This window comes from Lampris incognitus, chromosome 6, assembly GCF_029633865.1.
Source record: "Lampris incognitus isolate fLamInc1 chromosome 6, fLamInc1.hap2, whole genome shotgun sequence".
Classification (NCBI taxonomy): Eukaryota; Metazoa; Chordata; class Actinopteri; order Lampriformes; family Lampridae; genus Lampris; species Lampris incognitus.
The window spans coordinates 14,922,947-14,944,954 of record NC_079216.1 but is presented as its reverse complement, the minus strand read 5'-3'; the positions used below and the strand labels follow the sequence as shown (position 1 = coordinate 14,944,954).

General features: G+C 48.2%; 1 protein-coding gene across 1 annotated transcript in view; it reads right to left on the bottom strand.

Annotated features, from left to right (window-relative positions):
• Positions 1–7,365: 7,365 nt before the first annotated feature.
• alkbh3 (alkB homolog 3, alpha-ketoglutarate dependent dioxygenase) overlaps positions 7,366–22,008 on the bottom strand; it is a 45,661-nt gene continuing 31,018 nt past the window's right edge. The window contains exons 10-11 of the transcript XR_008810363.1: positions 8,306–8,385; positions 7,366–7,576 (exon numbers count right to left, since the gene is read on the bottom strand). The gene's annotated coding sequence lies outside the window, so the exon portion shown is untranslated. The remainder of the gene's footprint in view (positions 7,577–8,305; positions 8,386–22,008) is intronic.

Genomic DNA, 22,008 nt, shown 5'->3' with positions numbered 1-22,008 from the left:
TTCATCATCTGCAGTCCATAATATCATCAAAAGATTCAGAGAATCCGGAGAAATTTCTGCACGTAAGCAGCAAGGCCGAAAACCAACAGTGAATGCCCGTGACCTTCGATCCCTCAGGTGGCACTGCATTAAAAACCGACATCATTCTGTAAAGGCTATTACCACGTGGGCTCAGGAACACTTCGGAAAACCATCGTCAGTTAACACAGTTCTTCGCTACATCTACAAGTGCAAGTTAAAACTCTACCATGCAAAGCGAAAGCCATATATCAACAACACCCAGAAACACCGCCAGCTTCTCTGGGCCCGAGCTCATCTGAGATGGACTGACGCAAAGCGGAGAAGTGTGCTGTGGTCTGACAGGTCTACATTTCAAATTGTTTTTGGAAATCATGGACGTCGTGTCCTCCGGGCTAAAGAGGAAAAGGACCATCCAGATTGTCATCAGTGCAAAGTTCAAAAGCCAGCATCTGTGATGGTATGGGGGTGTGTTAGTGCCCATGGCATCATGGGTAACTTGCACATCTGTGAAGGCACCATTAATGCTGAAAGGTACATACAGGTTTTGGAGCAACATATGCTGCCATCCAAGCGACATCTTTTTCAGGGACGTCCCTGCTTATTTCAGCAAGACAATGCCAAGCCACATTCTGCACGTGTTACAACAGCGTGGCGTTGTAGTAAAAGAGTGCGGGTACTAGACTGGCCTGCCTGCAGTCCAGACCTGTCTCCCATTGAAAATGTGTGGCGTATTATGAAGCGCAAAATACGACAACGGAGACCCCAGACTGTTGAGCAACTGAAGTTGTGCATCAAGTAAGAATGGGAAAGAATTCCACCTACAAAGCTTCAACAATTAGTGTCCTCAGTTCCCAAATGCTTATTGAGTGTTGTTAAAAGGAAAGGTGATGTAACACAGTGGTAAACATGCCCCTGTCCCAGCTTTTTCGGAACGTGTTGCAGGCATCAAATTCAAAATGAGTGAATTTTTACAAAAAAAAAAAAAAAAAAAAGTTTATCAGTTTGAACATTAAATATCTTGTCTTTGTAGTGTATTCAGTTGAATACAGGTCGAAAAGGATTTGCAAATCATTGTATTCTGTTTTTATTTACGTTTTACACAACGTCCCAACTTCATTGGAATTGGGGTTTGTATTTATCAGTTCTTTGAAGGCTTCCTTTTCATCATCAATATGCAATTTAAGTAACGTGAACCAGTTTCTAAATTATCAACATGTAATGCATGGGTGTGTGTGTGTGTGTGTGTATGGGGGGGCCATACAAACTGCTGACCTTTCCTGTCCTTCGTCCAGGGCCTACTGGTGTTGTGTCATGTCCTGTCCCATGGCCTACCATATCTCCCCCTACCATCTTATCTGTTCTACCCTACTGTATCCCCTCAACTCACCTCCTATTCTAATCTGCATCTATCTAATCAGTATCTAACAGCTGACAGTGTGTGTATGTGAGTTCTGCAAACAAGTGAGTACGAGCGAAACCGATGGCAGCTGAAATAATCCTCCAGGCTTTTAATATGGCCTGGAAATAGGCTGGCTCTCAGCTTCCCTTTCAGCCCTCTCCTTCACCATCACTCTTATTTAGACCAGCCTCTGTAGCGCTACATCTAGTATGAGGAATAAGTTAAAAAAGTATTATAAACAGATAACAGTGGACATCAAAAGGAAGGGTGTGTGTATTAATGAATTACAAAGCGCATATTGGAGGTCGGGGTAGCAACTGATTTAAGTCCCTCCTCACTAGGCTTGCCTACATCGAGCCCGGATAAGACAACAGAATTGTCCATACCAGATGTATTAACTTATTAGATGAGAAAATTACACGGAATAAAACGTACATGGCAGAAAAAAATAACATCCACATCAGCCATCTTGATCTTCAATGGGCCAATATCACCATTCCATGTCTGTCTCTACCAGCTACCAGATAAAGTGGTGACATACTGTCTGTCGGTGAGGACAGAGAGATTTTTTGATGAAACATTTTGTTGTGATATTTTAACAAAACTGCCGGCATGCTGGTGCAGTGGATGTCACCTCACAGCAAGAAGGTCCTGGGTTCGGACTCCGCGGTAGTCCAACCTTGGGGGTCGTCCTCTGTGTGGAGTTTGCATGTTCTCCCCGTGTCTGCGTGAGTTTCCTCCCACAGACCAAACACATGTAGGTCAGGTGAATCGGCTGTACTAAACTGTCCCTAGGTGTGAATGTGTCGGCCCTGTGATGGCCTGGCAGTCTGTCCAGGGTGTCTCCCCACCTGCCGCCCAATGAATGCTGGGATAGGTGCCAGCATCCTGTGACCCTGATTGGGACAAGCGGCTTGGATAATGGATGGATGGATGGATGTTAACAAAACAAAACAAAAAAAACAGCAAACATGAAACGGAAGGAGATCTTTAAAGTTAAATACCCAAAAAAAGAATTGGACCAACTGGGGACGAGTGTACAAGTATAAATAGGGAAACCTCAAGATTCATTCCGATAAATAAGGTTCACTGCAACAAATAAACTTGGGTCTTTTTAAGACCTTTTTAATACCACTGAGAATGCAATTTAATACCCATTTCATAGCCATACTGGCAAAAGTATTGTAGTGAATTCGGGGGGGCAGTCCGGGAACCGCCACAGCCGGGACGTGAACCCGTGTCTCCCACTCCGCAAGCGACAACGTTAACCAGTCGACTCTACTTATCCATGCACGTTACAGTATGAAGGATATCAAGGAAAATCAATATGATGTGATTGGGTTCATGGAGAAGGCTCGTTTAACACAACATGGAAAGTCGAAAACAAGGCAGCAAAAGAAGTTCGACCTACTTGCTGCACTCCAGAGACATCTGCAGGTAACGGACGGCACCCTCAATGGCAGAAAGACGGACGCCAGACACACGCCGGTAATGTGGACTTGTGGGTGAAGAATCTGTTCGACAGACAGCTAACCCAAGCAAAGAAAGACATCCTTGCTAAGGAGCTGAATTTTGCTGTCATTGCCGAGGCAAATCCTGATAGTGGAACTGATTATAGCCACGGAATTAGCGATCCGTAAAAACAACATCATGTACCCGGAAGCGTAGCAACTGTGGACGAAACTTTCAGCATGCCTTAGCAATGCCAAGGCGCCTACGTCCAACATCAGTAGAGATGAGAGCAAAGCACTCATGACTCTCAGTAAGGACAATAACAACATCATCCTTCTGGCGTGTTCTATTTAGTAACTTGTGGACTGCAACTTCAGTTCGAACACTTCAACTTTACTGTGCCAGTGCAACACAACTTCAACTGCTCTCTTTAGGTATTTTGCCACAAACCTATTTTTGGCAGACTGTCGTAAAACTGCCGTCCTTACTGCGGTAACTACAGCCACGACTGGTGTGGCTCATAAACAACACCCCCCCCTTTAAGAAACCACAGAAAAAACAAAGTTTTGCTTGCACTTGAACGCCAAAACCTAACTAGGTAATGGGGTAGACTGCCAGTTACCAGCATAGCCATGTGGCTTATTCTGTCACGTGACAGACTATGCTCTGAACCCTAGTGTAGGAAGTCAGAAGTCTGTGACATAGTCTTTGAGGTAACTTGGCCTGACCCGGACTCGGGCCAGACGGGCTTCTGATTCAGCCTGCAGCTGCTCAGCAGGGAAATCGAGGTCCCCAACCATAGAGCCCAAGTCCTCATCAGTCCCTGGGTCTGTCATTGGGGGCAGTGCCATCTTCCAAAGCTGGCTTGCATGCCACCGTGTTGGGGCTCATACACAACATGGCAAACAAAGGTAGATGCACTGTTTTATTAAACCAGACAGACTATCATGAGAAAGTTATGCCGTTACTTAGCGACATAAATACTTATTAGCCCCTGAAATGAGATCCAGGCGATGGTTACAAGAAAAAAGGTGATAGACTGTTTGAAACTGGTACAACAAGACAATGCTATTAACAAAATTTTGTACCATAGATTATACCCAAGGGAAGCTACATCTAGTCTGTATGGGTTACCTAAGATACATAAACAGGATGTACCATTACAGCCTATTGTTTGTATGATTAACTCAGTGACCTATAACCTCTCTAACTTTCTGGCATCGATACTTAACTCGTTGGCAGGCAGTAATGAACATCACATTCAAAACACTATGGATTTTGTGAATAAGGTGAGGGACATCATCATGGAGAGGGATGACACAATGGTCTCTTATGATGTTACATCTCTCTTCACGTGTGTTCCTGGTGATGAAGCAGTGGAGGTGGTCCGTATGAAATTACAGGACAACCCCACCCTTAGCATTTGGACCACGCTTAACACTGACTAAGTGTGTCTGCTCCTGAAGCTGTGTCTTCAGTCCACATACTTCACATACAAGGGGGCAGTACTATAGGCAGAAGCATGGGTGTGCTATGGGTTCCCCAGTCTCACCTGTAGTGGCCAACTTGTATATGGAGGAAGTGGAAAAGAGGGCTCTGATGTCCTATCCAGAGACATCACCTAGCCATTGGTTCAGATTTGTGGATGACACCTGGGTTAAAATTAAATCTCAGGATGTACCACATTTCACCGACCACATTAACTCTGTGGACAACCACATCAAGTTCACCAGGGAGGATGTGAAAAATGACAGGTTAGCCTTCTTAGATTGTGAAATTGCAATTGGTGATGGGGGACATTTGATTGCTGATGTTGACCGTAAACTAACACATACTGATCAGTACTTAAGCTTTGACTCTCATCCTCCACTGGAGCACAAACTAGGAGTCATCAGGATGCTGTACCACTGAGCTGACGATGTCTCCACTGACACAGTAGCCAGGGAAGGGGAGAAATCTCACATTAAACAGACCTGCGTTAAGTGTGGTTATCCTAACTGGGAGCTTGTCAAAGCCAGAAAGACGCACAAAAAGTGCACCAGCCGGTTGATGAGAGAAGAAGGACAACAGCTGCCTAAGCATAAACCAGTGAGGATTCCATATGTGGTGGGAGTGTTGCAACAGTTGAGACACATATTTTCCAAACACCGCGTCTCAGTTGCTTTCAAACCCCAAAACACACTGCGCCAGAAATTGGTGCCCCCCAAGAATCGGGTCCCCTGACACAAACAGAGCAATATAGTGTTCACTGTTAAGTGCTGGGAGGATTGCCATGACTTGTACATTGGGAAAACCAAACAGACGCTGGCGAACAGCATGGCACAACACAGAAAAGCTAACACACCAGGCCAGGACTCCACAGTCTACACCCATCTACAGACCAGTAGCCACTCTTTCAAGGATGAGGATGTGCACATCCTCGATAGGGAGGAACGCTGGTCTGAATGGGGGGGGGGGTCAAAGAAGCCATCTGTCACCATCTTACAATGCTGTGATTGCAACTATTCCCCAATCCTCTGTGAATAGTGCACATGGCCATTGAAACTCTAGTCACGCTTATTTGCATATGAAATCAATCGTTGGTTTCAGTCGTTATGCAACTGTGCTGTTTATAAGGTTGGGGGATACCTGCAGTCAGATGAGACTGACAAGCCGCTTAGATGAGTGATGAAATGTTTCACCCACTAAACGTTGTGAACAGATGAACTGATTCCCTTTTCTGTGATACTGGACCTATCATCTTGAAATTTTTGTGCAGTTATGACTATATGATGAAGAAGGGTCCGCGTAATGCTTATCAGTTCAATTTTCAGTATAAAAAAAAAATGAAAAAGAAAATTTGATTTTTTTTAATTGTATTTTTGTGCCGTCATATCAATGTATAATTACGATTTCTGAGTCGTTTTTAAAATTTTCTATTTGTGGAAAGTTGGATAGAAAAATTAAAAACCGAAAAATGGAAATTTGGCAAGTTTCTGTTTGTATTTGTGTCTTGGGCTGCCTGACAGGGCGGGGTTTAAGTGCTCAACTCAACTGACGTATGATTGGCTGGCGGGGACCAGTTGCCCCGCCCATCGTCACACCTCCATTTAATGATTATGTCTGGTCAAGGCCACGTACTGATCCTGCTGTTGCAGGTGAGTCTCTTTGGATTTTCCCCCCTAAATGCATGTTCGGCAGATGCGCCAACTCATGTGTCACTTCGTGCTTTATTGCTCATCATAAAAACATTGTCAGAAATAAGGCCATCTCATGGAAAAAGAATCAAATGGACATGTTTTAATTAACAAGTGGGCTTGACTTCCACTCCAATGGCAATGCTATGTGTGTATATCGGTATCGGTATTTGTGTGTCATTGTGTGTGTGTGTGTGTGTCTGTGTGTGTGTGTCTGTGTGTCAGGGTACTATTCCAAGGCTAAATGAAAGGGATTGCCTGTCATTAGTTATGTCACACCAAGGCCAGAGAGGCATGTGTCTATCTGTGTGTCCTGGAGACAAGTACAGAGGACGCAAACAGCAACTACCGACAGAGGAAAACAGAATCAATGCTGGAAAGGAATCTAGGAAAACAAGAGAGAGAGAAAGCGAGAGGGGCCACATTTCCATCCACATGTTGATGCAAACCAAACTCTTTTATGCTTGTTTGAGCTAACATTTGAAGTAATAGTTAAGTCAAATCAGTTTTATTTGTGTAGCCCATTATCACAAATTACAAATTTGCCTCAGTGGGCTTTATAGAAATACAACATCCTGTCCTTAGACCCTCATATCAGATAAGGAACAACACCCTAAAAAATAGGAAGAAACCTCAGGGGGAGCAACAGAGGAGAGATCTCTCCCTGGAGGAGTAGAAAGAGGCTGGTCTCCTATTGACCAATGCTTATGAATCAAATACTGAAGATCTTAAACATGAACGACATCAGACAAGGAGAGTATTAGACAGACTACAAAAGAATGAAAAAGAGAGTCCTTCCACTCTGATAGAATTTGCAGTTTTTGCACCCATAACAGGATGTGTTCTATGAGTTGTTTAGGTTGTGCAAAATAACTGCAGTGTTACCAGTGAGCAGTGCAGCGTGTGAACAGTTTTTCAACTCTTAGGATCATAAAGAATTATTTGTGGTTTACTATGACATAGAATAGATTATCAAGTTTGGCTATGCTCCGCATCGAATCAAAATGGACTATAGCTTTGGATCTAAATAAGTTTGTGAGGCGTTTTGCTGAACAACAGGATAATCGCTGCATTCAGCTCTTATAGGTTCGTGCCAACTTTATGCTACACTGGCTCTTCTCACTAATATAAGCCTTTTTCTGGAAATAATATTACACCAAAGTCATGGATATGTGTAAAAAGACATGTATTTGGAAAAATGTCTGAAGATTTGGAAATAAAACAATATTGATTTTTAATATCAATAGTGACAGACATGGGCGCAAGTCCATGACTACTGGAATAGCACCCAGTGCTTTACCTGTGCCCCCATCCATAGGATTAGTGGTTGTGTCAGGAAGGGCATCCGATGTAACATTCAGCTAAATCATTACGCGGATTGACAAGACCATACTGGATCAGTTCAGGCTCCATACGGGATTGGCTGAGGTCCGGGTTAACAACGGCCACCATTGGTGCTGTTGCCCTCACAGGGTACTGATGAAACTATACAATTCGCTGTGGCGACCCCTCAGAAACAGGGAACAAGCTGAAAGAAGAAGATTGATTTTTAATACCACCTTTAGATCAATGCTTTACTCATGTTCCACAATAATGTAATGTTTTTGAGTTAAAATATCTTCATCTGGGGGCTTTTCCAAGCAAATATTGATATATATGATTGTTTGTGACTAAATCAGCATCTATATAGGGGTCGACCAATATGGTCTTTTCAAAGCCGATACCGAAACTGATTATTGTTAAGTTATGGGAGCCGATAAGCCAATATTTGGGGCTCATATTCAGTTGCAGGAAATGTAAAAATTTTGTGCCAAAATTTACAGCAACACAAACCCCAACACAAGGCTGCCTTTAAATGAACATATATTTAATTGAATTTTGTGTAAAACAGGAAATATAGAAAAAAAGAAAGAAAAGTAAAGTGCATGATGTTCAAGGCAATAACTAGATAAAAATCCGATTGGAATTCTTTTATCAATAAAAATAAATAAGTTTCAAAACATAAAAATAGAATGAATTACACTGCATGGACAGCAGGCAGTAAACTTTGATCAAAATTAATAATTATAATAATAAAATAACTCCACATAAATTGGTTAAAGTGCTCCTAGCAGGTTTTGACTGAACTGAATGTAAAAAAATGTATATTAGTGTCATTATTTTCCCTTTCTCTTATCTTTAAAGTGATAGTTCGGTTTGTTTTTGGTTTTTTTGAAGGGGGGTTGTATGATGTACTTATTGATATTCAGTGTATTACCTGCAGCAGATGGGAGTCTGTGCACTCCCAGTTTGGAGATTCAGCAGGAGTAGACGGCATGGAAGTTGAGGAATGTATGGCTGTAGATGGGGACATGGACAAAACGCATTTTAGCTACTTCAGAAAAGGCTCACCCAAAAAAATAAATTCCGTTTAAGTGTACCATATGTTTTGAATATTTCTACCATTTTATCTTGCTGTCAGACGGCCCTTTCATGTGAAACTACATCCTCTCAACCGCAGAATGTCTGTATTCCTTCGCATAGGTGCGCCTACGCAGCGCACGTTATTACAACGCAGATCAGCAAAATCAGAAGGACGTTCTGCGCTTGAGAGAATGTAGTTCCACGTGAAAGGGCCGTCTGACACGTTCATGTACAACACTGACAATAACACTCTGTATGTAACTAAAATATCACACATTAGCCGTTTTCTTTTAGCTTCGTTAGATTTGAGGGTTAGGCACAGCAGTGGAAATTGTGTTCTCTGTTGTCGAGCGCATGTTGGACGGATGTTATGCTCTTTGTTGTGTGTGGGAGGAGAGAGACGGAGAAACACTAACGTTACGGAGATTAAAATGAACCCGTTCATGTTCATTATTGAATTTTACACAAAGTTCACGGTCACTTTTTTTTTTAAATAAGCTGCTCTGAGCTTCAAGAGCCTCCTCCTACCCACCCATCCCTAGCCTGCCATCACTGCCACCAGTGCACAAGTAACAATGTGTCCCTAATAAGATTTCAGTATTATCATTACATTTACTATGTCAACAATGCGTTACCACCCAACCTCGTCGTCTGGGATTAACGATGTTGTCACAGTCACAGTTCTGATTTTACAGGTGGTGGGCCTCCACTCTGTCTCTGGCAGCACCCCTGGAGATGGTGGACTCTGTGTCCACCAGGGCCCAGCAGCGGTGTCCATCAATGGAGCAGCAAAGGTAGAGGCCGTGTGCGTGGCCCACTCTGCCAATCTGGAAAGAGTTCTCAATGGAGGATATGGTCAGTTGGCTGGGTGGCAGTCTCCCCGCGGTGCCACCCCACTATAGTTTTCCAACTGGGGAGCGTTTACGGTGTCGCGGTGCAGGGGCAGGGCAGTCATGGGCCCTGTGCCCCGCTTCTCCACAGCGGTAACATGGATCATTAGGCGTCCAGGGTCTGAAGGGTGGTTGACGTCGGCCTGGTTGCTTTCGGCATGGTGACAGACGAGCCTGGCAGACGACCCCTCTTTCAACATCTCCCTCATCTTCGTGGACCTCAGCCTGACACACTTGGGGTCTTGGTTAGTTGTATGGGGCCATCACAGCCTCCACCCTCTCTGCCTCTTCCAACGCAGTCTTGAAGGTCGTAAGTGCCGTGATGTGGAGGTGCTCCTTCAACCGCTCTGGGGTGAGCCCCTGGATGAAGGCACTCAGGGCTAACTCTTCAGGTGCTGCTGGATCAAAGGTGGGGTGGCTCTTCTCATGCCCTTCTCAACGTCCGCGAGAATCTCACCCGGGACACGCAGCAGCTGGCCATAAACCAGCTCGACAGACGAGGACTGGAGGTCTTCTTTGGGGGCAGAGCGAAGGCCGAGGATGACCCACGGGAGGCGATCGACCCAGTTGCTGTCCGTGAGGCTGGCATGAAGAGCGGCCTTCATAGACTGATAAAACCGCTCACAAAGTCCATTGCCCTGCGGGTTGTACGCTGTGGTGCGGTGGAGCATCACCCCCAGCCCCTCCGCGACTGCAGTCCAGAGCTCCAACGTGAACTGTGGACCCCTGTCAGAGGTGAGGTCAGCCGGCGTGCCAAAACAGGACACCCAGGACCCGATGAACACCCGGGCCACCTTAGTAGACGTGGTCGATGACAGGGGAACAGCTTCCGGCCACCTGATGGCCCTGTCCACCTTGGTGAGAAGGTGAGTGAGCCCGTTGGAGGGGGACAGGGGGCCCACCAGGTCCACATTCACATGGTCAAAACGCCTCTCGGGCACCAGGAATGGCGCCAAGGGGCTTTGGTATGACGGTGTACTTTGGAACGCTGGCAAGCCACGCAGGAGTCAGCCCAGGCCTTGACATCCCTCCTGAGGCCGGGCCAGATGAACTTGGCCCCCACCAGCTTAGTGGACGCCTTCACACCTGGGCGGGAAAGGCCATGGATAACGTCAAAAACACGGCGTCGCCAGCCGGTGGGCACCATGGGGTGGGGCTGGCCCATGGAAACGTCGCAGAGGAGCATGGCGTTGGCGCTGTCAAACACCACATCCTCTAACCGCAGCCCCGTAGCGGCCGTTCGATAGGCCCGGATGTCCGCGTCAGCGGCCTGGTCTGCAGCCATGGCAGTGTAATCGAGTCCCAAGTGAACGGACCCTGCCACCACCGGGGAGAGGCAGTCAGTGACCAAGTTGTCCTTGTCAGCCACGTGCCAGATGTCCGTGGTAAACTTCGAGATGGCAGAGAGCTGACGCTGTTGGCGCCCGGACCACGGCTCGGAGGTCTTGGCCAAGACAAATGTCAGCGGCTTGTGGTCAACGAAGGCAGTGAAACGGCAGCCTTCCAACAGGAACCGGAAGTGTCGGGAGGCGAGCAAGAGACCCAGGAGCTCCCGTTCGAAGGTGCTGTATTCCGCTCGTTGTCCTTAAGCTGTTTGCTAAAGAAGGCAAGGGGCTGCCAGGCACCGCCCACCCACTGCTCGCACACCACCCCGACCACATAGTCAGAGGCGTCGGTCGTGAGGGCAATCGGGGGGACGGGTGCGCAAGCAAAGTGGCATTGGCCAGCGCAGCCTTGGCGTCATCAAAAGCTTCGTCCATCCCCGGGGACCAGTCTACCTCGCCCTTGGCTTCCTTGCTCTGCAGGGCCTCGTAAAAGGACCGCATGTGGTGAGCTGCGTGGGGAATGAACCTGTTATAAAAGTTCACCATGCCAAACAACTCCTGCAGGGACTTCACAGTGCGGGGGCGTGGAAAACTGGCCGACGACGTCCACTCTGATAGGAAGCAGAATGGCTCCTTGCGGGGAGATGCGGTGGCCGAGGAAGTCGATGGACGACAGGCCAAACTGGCACTTGGCTGGGTTGACTATGAGTCCATGCGCACTCAGCTGCTCGAACAACTGCTGGAGCTGTGTCAGGTGCTCCTCCGCTGGCCACAAGAATGTCATCCAAGTAAACAAACAGGAACGGCATATCCCGTCGCACAGAGTCCATCAGCCGCTGGAACGTCTGCGCTGCCCCCTTGAGACCGAAGGGCATCCGCGGGAACTCGGAAGAGTCCAAATGGCGTGATGACCGGTGTCTTGGGCACGTCCCGAGGGTGGACCGGTACCTGGTGGTAGCCCCGCACCAAATCTACTTTGGAAAAGATGGTGGCCTCCGCCAGGTGGGCGGAGGAGTCATGTATGTGCGGGACGGGGTACCGGTCAGGGGTTGTGGCGTTGTTCAGCCGACGAAAATCGCCGCAGGCCGCCGTCAGTCTTAGAAACCATGTGTAGGGGGGAGGCGCACGGGCTGTCTGAGCGGCGCACAACGCCGAGGCGTTCCGTGGTGGCAAACTCCTCCCTGGCGATTGCTTAGCAGAGTCGAGGCGCCGAGCACGTGCGTAGACAGGGGGGCCGTCGGTGGCAATATGGTGCTCCACGCCGTGCTTGGCCACCGCTGACGAGAACGTAGGTGTGGTGAGGTCTGGGAACTCTGCGTGCAGGCGTTGATACGTATCTCCGGCGGCGAGCATGTTTGACAGGCCGAGCGTCCCTGCAGCTCCCAGTGTGCACGGGTATGTAGCGAAAGAGACAGCATCGATCAAGCGACAGTTCGTAACATCCACCAGCAGCCTGAAGGTGCACAGGAAGTCCGCGCTCAGGAGCGGAACTGACACCGCGGCCATAACGAAGTCCCAGCCGAAACGCCGCCCGCCGAAACACACCTCCACATACCTGGTGCCGTAGGTACGTATGGGCGTGCCGTTCGCGGCATCCATGGGGGGGGGGGCTTGTCCGCCGGCCATGGTGTCCGCGGCCGATGCAGGCAGGACGCTACGCTGAGCGCCAGAATCGACCAGCAACCGCCGGCCAGATAAGGCGTCCTTGATAAACAACAGCCTGCTGTTCTCGCCGGCGCTCATAGCTGCTATTGAGCACCGGCCCTGGCGTTTCCCTGGACGCTGAAGCTGCATGTCGGGCGACACTGCTTGGCCCTGGTACCAAACCTGTTGTGGTAATAACACAACCCGCTGTCACGCTGGCGGCGGGCAGCCACAGCAGCCGCGGTGCCCGCTGCGTCCTCCAGCGGCAGGGGCGAGGTCTGGACCGAGAGCATCGCATGAACTAACTGCTGCCGGTTGGCGAGGAAAACCCTGTCCGCTCCCGCACCCAGAGCGCAGTAGTCTTTGGTGGAGGAGGGGGGGGGAAGCTGGCTAGCGCCGTGCGCACAGGCGCTGCCGTAGAAGAATATGGGTGAAAATGAAGGAGGGGGTCCCCCGAGCCCAAAACGGCCAACATCTTCTCCAGCAGCTCAGAAGGTATCCTATCGCCGAGTCTAACAGGCCGCCTTCTCCATCTCCGACAGCTCTAAGAGCTGCGAAAGGAAGGCCTTGAGTGCGCCGTATTTTCCCACAGCCGGGGGGCTTCCAGTAGCCCCATAGCTCGGGCAGTCGTCTGGGCGTCCAACGCCGCCACCACATGGAAATACCTCGTAACGTCCCGCGTTATTCCTCCCAGCTCGAACTGAGCTTCAATGTGCTGAAACCATGGCCGGGGACTGTTCTGCCAAAACTCGGGCAACTTTGCCGTCGCTGCTGAGATGCTAGCGCTAAACAAGAGCCATCATGTTAGCATCACTCGGAGCCGGAGCGGTGTCGTCATCGCTTTGGGTCGACTTGTTCGTTGTCAACGTGCGGGGTCACCAATGTGGGAGTGCAGGAATGAGGAGGCGGAGAGATCGAGTCGAGTCAATCCCGTTTACTCGCCACACAAAACGACACCGATACAGCGCAATCTGTCGTGGCAACCAGCTAACCGCTAGGCTGCTGCAAACATGGCTCCCCCCCGGAAACTCTTAAGAAGTGCCTACGTCACCACTCTGAACGTCTGCCTTAAAGGAGCAGCAGCCCCTGACGAAGCTACCCTCAACTGTGTATCACCGCAACACCACGGTTAATGACCGCCGCTCTTTTAGCGCGTCCATACACAACACTGACAAGAACACTCTGTAACTAAAATATCACACATTAGCGTTTTTCTTTTAGCCTAGTTACATTTGAAGGTTAAGCACAGCAATGCTTGAACTGACAAGTTGTCGAGTTCATGTCGGACCGACAAATGCTCTTTGGTGGGTGTGTGTGTGTGGGGGTGAGAGACGGAGAAACTAACGTTACGGAGTGAGTTTTGTAAGCAACGTTATGACATGCTTTTCTTAGCAACCGATTGGGTTTTATAGCATCTAGCATGCTCCTCGTACCTTAGAAAAGCCTTAGACTTCTGGATGCTTCTCTTCTGTGTTTGTGTTGTTGGAGTGAGTGTCGTGCTGTGTTTTGGGAGAGTGAATGCTGCGTCGGAGGCGCGCATGTTACGCAGCGGACTTTTTTTTTTAATCGGCTGGCTGATAAATATACACCAATAATTATGATGTAAACTACTAATAAGACACGTTAGTCCCTAGGTAACGGGTCTGACCCTTTAGTCGAGCAGTTAGCGATGTCGCCCGCGGTGCGGGAGATGCAGGTTCGCGTCCCGGCTGTGGCGGGTCCTGCGGTTGTCCCCCCCCCCGCCCGAATTCGCTACAATATATATAGCTCTCCCCCTGACATATCTGTGGAGAGATGGCAGTGGAGTTTTTAACTAGATTATTTAATTCAATCTTGGAAAGTGAGAGGATGCCTGAGGAGTGGAGAAGAAGTATACTGGTACTGATTTTCAAGAATAAGGGTGATGTGCAGACCTGTAGCAACTACAGAGGTATAAAGTTGATCAGCCACAACATGAAGATATGGGAAAGAGTAATAGAAACTAGGTTAAGAGGAGAGGTGACGATTAGCGAGCAGCAGTATGGTTTCATGCCACAAAAGAGCACCACAGATGTGATGTTTGCTTTGAGAATGTTGATGGAGAAGTATAGAGAAGGCAGAAGGAGTTACATTGCATCTTTGTGGATTTAGAGAAAGCATGTGACAGGGTGCCAAGAGAGGAGGTGTGGTATTGTATGAGGAAGGCGGGAGTGGCAGAGAAGTACGTAGGAGTGGTGCAGGATATGTATGAGGGCAGTGTGACAGTGGTGAGGTGTGCGGTAGGAATGATGGATGGGTTCAAGGTGGAGGTGGGATTATATCAAGGATCGGCTCTGAGCCCTTTCTTGTTTGCAATGGTGATGGACAGGTTGACAGAAGAGGCCAGGCAGGAGTCTCCGTGCACTATGATGTTCGCGGATGACATTTTGAACTGTAGCAAGAGTTGGGTGCAGGTTGAGGAGAGCCTGGAGAGGTGGAGTGAAGAGGAGAGAGTACTGGAGAGAAGAGGAATGAAAGTCAGTAGGAGCAAGACGGAATACATATGTATGAACAAGAGGGAAGACAGCGGAATGGTGAGGATGCAAGGAGTAGAGATGGTGAAGGCATATGAGTTGAATTACTTGGGGTCAACTATACGAAGTAACGGGGAGTGCGGAAGAGAGGTGAAGAAGAGAGTGCAGGCAGGGTGGAGTGGATGGAGAAGAGTGTCAGGAGTGCTTTGCGACACAAGGGAACAAACAACATTTAAAGAGAAGGTTTATAAGATGACCAGCTATGTTGTATGGTTTGGAGACAGTGGCAGTGATGAAAAGACAGGAGGAGGAGCTGGAGGTGGCAGAGTTGAAGATGCTAAGATTTTCATTTGGAGTGACAAAGAAGGACAGGATTAGGAACGAGTATATTAGAGGGACAGCTCAGATTGGACAGTTTGGAGACAAGGCAAGAGAGGCAAGATTGAGATGGTTTGGACATGTATAGAGGAGAGATGTTGGGTATATTGGGAGAAGGACGCTGAATATGGAGCTGCCAGGAAAGAGGAAGGCCAAAGAGGAGGTTTATGGATGTGGTGAGAGAGGACATGCAGGTGGTTGGTGTGACAGAGGAAGATGCAGAGGACAGGAAGAGATGGGACGGATGATCCGCTGTGGCGACCCCAAACAGGAACAGCCAAAAGTTGTAGTAGTAGTAGTAGTGGTAGTAGTAGTAGTAGTAGTGTCTTGATCCGCCCCTGCATATGAGCAAAAACTGGCAAAAACAGATGGACATGCAGACGCTCTTGGCTTCTACTGTTTTTCACAGAAGAAAACATGATGATGTCCAGAAAGCACTGTCGGGGAAAGTTAATGTGAGAAGAAGAACCAATGCAAAAGCTCTCAGCTCGACCTTCTCCAGGCCAATGACCGGACATCATCATCAAACACAGCGGTGGGCATTGGCAGGATAAGTGGTGGCCTGCACAGTTTTATCACTGAAATGACAGCTGGGGTGTGGCTAGGACAAGGCAGGTGGGATACGAGGGGATACACAAAAGGGCTGCATTAACACCACAGGCACACACGTGTGCATAAACAACAGACGAAGAAAGAGGAGAAAAAGAGAAAGGGGGAGAAAGGGAGAGAGGTAGACACCGATGATGAGGGATAGAGAGACAGAGAACGAGCCAGAAAGATAGGAGAGAAAGACAGAAAGAGAGCGAGACAAAGAGACGAAGAGAGGCACAGAGAAAGGACAGAGACAGGGAGACATGAGAGGAAAGCCCATTAGTTAAGCCCGCAGAGTCGAAAGGTGAGGAACACGCCACAGGCCACATTCCCCAGCCAGCGGATCACCCTGTGCCTGTCGTGTTGGTATGGCCCCGTAACCGTGGCTACGGCCCCGTAGCCGTGGCAACCCCCCCCCCAATCTACTGCTGCGTGTCCAATTGGGCTTGGGTCGGTTAGCAGACCTCTGGTGTTCCCACCAACCCACCACAGCCCTCAGGACATCACGGTGACATTAGCATTTAAACTATGTTACAAGTGCAACCCAGATATGAGGATTAAAACGTTGCTTATCTGAGTTGTACCTCTCTAAAAACAGCACGTTGTTCCTACGATACACAGGATTTTACATAACTATCCCACATGTTATTTAGGGCGAGCGTTTACGCGTGATTCCTGGCTTGCATGTTACAGGGAAGGGGTTCGTGTGTGCGTGTGTGTGTGTGTGTGTGTGTGTGTGTGTGTGTGTGTGTGTGTGTGGTGACAGAGGGTATGTCATCAGGGTTACCAAGTGGGCACAGACCATCACATATGTGTCATTGAACTAGGCCCATGACTAGCCCCTCCACACCTGCTCACTGGCACCAATCGGATTTTGATCCCAGAACCAATCTGATATGTCCTGATGTGGACATATCAGATTAGTTCTTGGACTGGTTACGTCTTGGACTGGTTACTCCAAGAGGTTTTCTCTAATACAGTGTTGGATACTATCGCCCTTGTCTCTTCATTAACCAAGATAGAGAAGATGTGATTTATAAAAAAGTAGTTTTGGGTTGTTTTTTTTTTTAGATTCTTGCACCGTTTTAAGTCTACCCAGGAGAATAAAACACATTTTATCGAATCTAATCTTTCCAGCTGTCATGAATACTGTGAAGCCCTTACCATGGAACTCAGTTAGCTGGTCTTGTGCATTCTGTAACGATGACTTAGGCGCTGCCTGTCTTGTACGGAAGGACCCTTTGACAAGAAAGATTCCTGCAAACACGCAGTGGCTGAGATCAAACCTCCAACGTTTAGGTTACATGACACCCTCTTTTTTTCCCTTCCATTTCCCCCCCGCCCAGTTGACAGACTACCACATGCCTCCTCTGATACATGTGGAGTCGCCAGCCGCTTCTTTTCACCTGACAGTGAGGAGTTTCACCAGTGGGACATAGTGCATGGGAGAATCACGCTACCCCCCCCCCGAACTGGCGCCCTGACTGACCAGAGGAGGTGCTAGTGCAGCGACCAGGACACATACCCACATCCGGTTTCCCACCCACAGACACGGCCAATTGTGTCTGTAGGGATGCCCGACCAAGCTGGAGGTAACACGGGGATTCGAACTGGCGATCCCCGTGTTGGTAGGCAACGGAATAGACCACTACGTTACCCGGACGCCCCCAGGACACTCTCTCTTACCCTGAGTCGACGCCTCTTTCCACAGCATACACAGTTTGAAATGTGTTTCTCGCACAATGCTAAAATCACATCACATGGATGCCACATTACAATCAGTTGACAAGACCTCTAGAAGCCACTAATGAGTTGTCTATTAGCATGTGCTTGGTGCATGGGTGCCAAAACTCACACAGGAAAGAGGTGACTCAACCGCCCGGGTGGTGGATATAGGCTAATAGGGCTACGTCCCGTACAATCCAAGAAGTAATCATCAATTGTAGAATCAAGGGCCTTAGGATTGTGAGTTTTAATAAAATTAGAGTTTAAAAATATCAACTGCTCTTTCGCTTTCTATGGGAACGTTCATCAGGTAGTGTGCAAAGAAAGAGACAGGTTGGGCAGGAGAGAAACAAAGGTTGAAAGATCAATTTTAAAGTGTCACACAATGTGAGCCAGTGTCTGCACATCAGTTCTGTTATCCTGGCAGTTTTGGGCTCCGGAGGATGAAGTGACACTGTTTGTTGTGGCTGTTCGTGCAGACGGTCCTTCAGTCTGCATCCAACCGCTATTCAACCATTTCCTCTGAAGTAGTTTTAGTGTCAGTAGAAGTAAAAATCAACGGAAACAAAGTACAATTTACGGTCTCAGTTTGCAAAACAAACACAGAGAACACTGCAAGTTGTACACAACAGTGACCCAAGTACAACACGGTCACTAGTCAAAACTTCCATCAGCACAATCGCGCAAACCCACACAAAATGGAAACTGTTTGTTGTGAACACTGCTCTCGTATCATTTGCAATACTGTAATGTGTGAATATCATGTTGTGTTTTGTAAATACTTGTTAAATAGCTGCTTCATACCCACCGGCCAACTGTGGGAGATGAAGTGGAAACCTGATGGTGAACATGGAGTGTGCCAGACACACACAAACAATTGCATGTAGCTCCAGCAGACCAGCAGAATAACAGCGAGGCCCTTGGAAGAGGACCAGAGAGAGGATATTTGGTATGTCAACGGGACCGTGATGGATATGGGAGAGAGAAAAAGGATTAGGGGGAGGAGAGGGGAAGAGAGGAAGGGGGAAGGTGTAGGGTGGACGTGAGGGAGGGAGTGAGAGAGGGGGAAGGGAAAGGAGAAGTACTCGTGAGTCAAGAGATTTTCTCAAAAGTTGTTTCAATATGCAATTTGTGTTTCAGTTCAGTAACACAATTGCTTGACAATGCATGTAGGGGTTGGGGACACACACACACACACACACACACACACACACACACACACACACACACACACACACACACACACAGAGGGTGGGTGATATATCAACTATACTCGATGTATTGTGGCTTGTTCTATGTGGGATGTAGTGAATGGCTTAATTGTGAACATAGAGCACAAATTCTCACATAATTTTTTTAAGTCGCCGGCATGAGACTCGCTTTGGCATTTTGCTTCTCTCGCTCTCTGAGAGAGAAGAACGAAGGCGGAAAAACCCCGTTTTAAAAAATATCCATGCACATGTGGACTAGGCATGGGTGCAGTCCTGTAGTTCCAATAGAAACCACTGATGAATATAAACAAGAATGTTTTCATGCCCTGATAATGCAGTTACAGCATCATTATCAGCACATTGTAAAACAATTAATGTATCATCTCTGGGCTGGAGTTGGAGGTTGGCTAATTACCATCTCTTCCACACTTAATTGCGAAGGAAAGCTATGACTCATCATGATCTCAAATGAAAGCTCAGATGCCGGCCCTGACTGTGCACGGTTTTGGACTTGTTATGAAGTCCTCTGTGGGGACAATATTAGAGTTTTTTTGGCTTCATAAGTTTCCTATGTACCTATACTATATACGTAGGTATATATGAAGAATTAAGTTGGGTTATATTGAGTACCTATGTACCTATATATAGGTACATAGGTACTCAATATAACCCAACTTAATTCTGTTATGATGTCACTCAGATGTTTCTTTGCTAATAAAGATGTATAAACATCTGTTTACTTTGAATTAGACAGAGGGGGCAGCACAGTGGCACAGTGGTTAGCGCGGTTGCGTCACAGCAAGAAGGTCCTGGGTTCGAGCCCCGGGGTAGTCCAACCTTGGGGGTCGTCCCGGGTCGTCCTCTGTGTGGAGTTTGCATGTTCTCCCCGTGTCTGCATGAGATTCGGTCCTGGTTAAGACGCTAAACTGCAACCGCAGGCTGTAGAGGGGTAGCAGCTTACCTCAGCAAGGGCCCTTTGGCTAAGGACGACGTCCCTACTGATAGATCTGGTCCCCCTGCATGCCTGTATGGTACTTCCCATGGTGCCCAGTCCAGCCAACACATTGGGAAAGGAGAAGGGAACTCTGATTTCAAATTTACCTGCTGCCATGTGGGTTGATGCCTCTTTAGGCAAAGGCTAGGAGAGGATAACTCTGAATTCAAATCCCCGGGCACAGTCTACCCAGCTGTCAGTACCCAGAAAGGGTAAACCATGGCGGCTCCGCTCAGTCAACTCGGCAGCGGTTCCGGCATCCAGCAGCTCTGTTTGTCAACTCGGCAGCAGTTCTGGCAAAAAGCAACAGGATTCTTCTGCGGCCGTCTCAGCTACGCTGTGCCGCCGAACAACAGGAAATCTTGCCAAGGGACACTATAGAGCAACAAATGGTGTCGTCATCTAGGGTGCAGCCTCACATTTGAATATGGAGATAGTGAACCATAGATTTGAAGACCACAACTTATACTATCTTTGTATTAACTTGTGTTTTACCCGTTTCGGGTGAAGGCATGTGTGTGTGTGTGTGAGTTTCATGCAGGTGCTCCGGTTTCCTCCCACAGTCCAAAGACATGTAGGTCAGGTGAATCAGCCGTACTAAATTGTCCCTAGGTGTAAATGTGTGTGTGTGTGTGTGTGGGCTTTGTGATGGCCTGGTGACCTGTCCAGGGTGTCCCCCCGCTTGCCGCCCAATGACTGCTGGGATAGGCTCCAGCATCCCCGCAACCCTGAGAGCAGGATAAGCAGTTTGGATAACGGCTGGATGGATGTTTTAATGCAGACATATGTTGCAGGGACTACTGGTGTGATGGTATGCATCAAAGGGTTAAATCGAGCAGCTATGAAGTACTTTAGAGGAGATTTCAAAATACTGAGATATATATCATGTATCGCAATATAACCTATAAATATCGCCATTTTATTTACAGGCCATATTGCCTAGGCCCAAACACACACACACACACACACACACACACACACACACACACACACACACACACACACACACACACACACACACACACACAGCTAACCATTTCTCTTAGGTCAGACAGGGAAACCAGGAGGACTGCCGAGTGGACCAGAGAGAGGCAGTTACTATGCCAACCAGTCTGAGTTACACACCAAAGCGGAGTAAAGGTGATGAAGGCAGAGAGGGGGAGTGTGGTGGCAGAGGAGCTGAGAAGGAGGAGGGTGAAGGAGAGCGGAGGGAAGGGAAGATGAGAGCTGAGGGCAGGAGTGGCGTAATGAAGGGTGATTTAGAACCTGAAGGCCCAGGGGAGGAGAGGCGAGCTGAGCTGGGAGGTTGAAGCATATCGGTCAACTCATTCCCAGGCTGATCTCCCAGCGTGAGCCACAGCCAGACAGGTTAAGACTATATCAACCTGATACACAAACACACACACACACACACACACACACACACACACACACACACACACACACACACACCCCCACACACACACACAGATGTGTGTGCACAAAGTCAGATGTGCACACTTGCAGATATGCACCCACAGAGACAAAGGAACACGACTCCACCTGCTCTTCCTTTCACACACACACACACACACACACACACACACACACACACACACACACACACACACACACACACACACACACACACACACACACACACACCATGGTAGATACAAGTCAGAACTGGTTTCCCAAGTGTGACCCAGTTCTCAACACTGAAGATGCTTGGCTGCCTCCGTCCTGTCTGTGTACACACCTAAAAACCCCACATACTGTTCTTTTTAAGTGACTCGGCCTTTTCCCGGGTCCACGTTATATTAATCTAAGACTGGAAAAATACCTGCTTTTGGATCAACATATAATAGAGAAAAAAATTTTTTGGATTCCCCGCGCCCTTTTTCTCCCCATTTGTACTTGGCCAATTACCCCACTCTTCCGAGCCGTCCCGGTCGTTGCTCCACCCCCTCTGCCAAGCCGGGGAGGGCCGCAGACTACCACATGCCTCCTCCAATACATGTGGAGTCGCCAGCTGCTTCTTTTCACCTGACAGTGAGGAGTTTCACCTGGGGGGGGGGTGTAGTACGTGGGAGGATCATGCTTTTCTCCTGTTCCCCCTCCCCCCCAAACAGGCGCCCTGACCGACCAGAGGAAGCGCTAGTGCGGCAACCAGGACACATACCCACGTGTTTGCTTCCCACCTGCAGACACGGCCAATTGTGTCTGTAACATCATTCTTCCTTGCTGTTCAATGGCCCGTCCACATTAGAAATCAGCTAAAGCTGTTGGATTTAGAAAACGAGTGCTTTAAGGTCACGTCTACAGCAT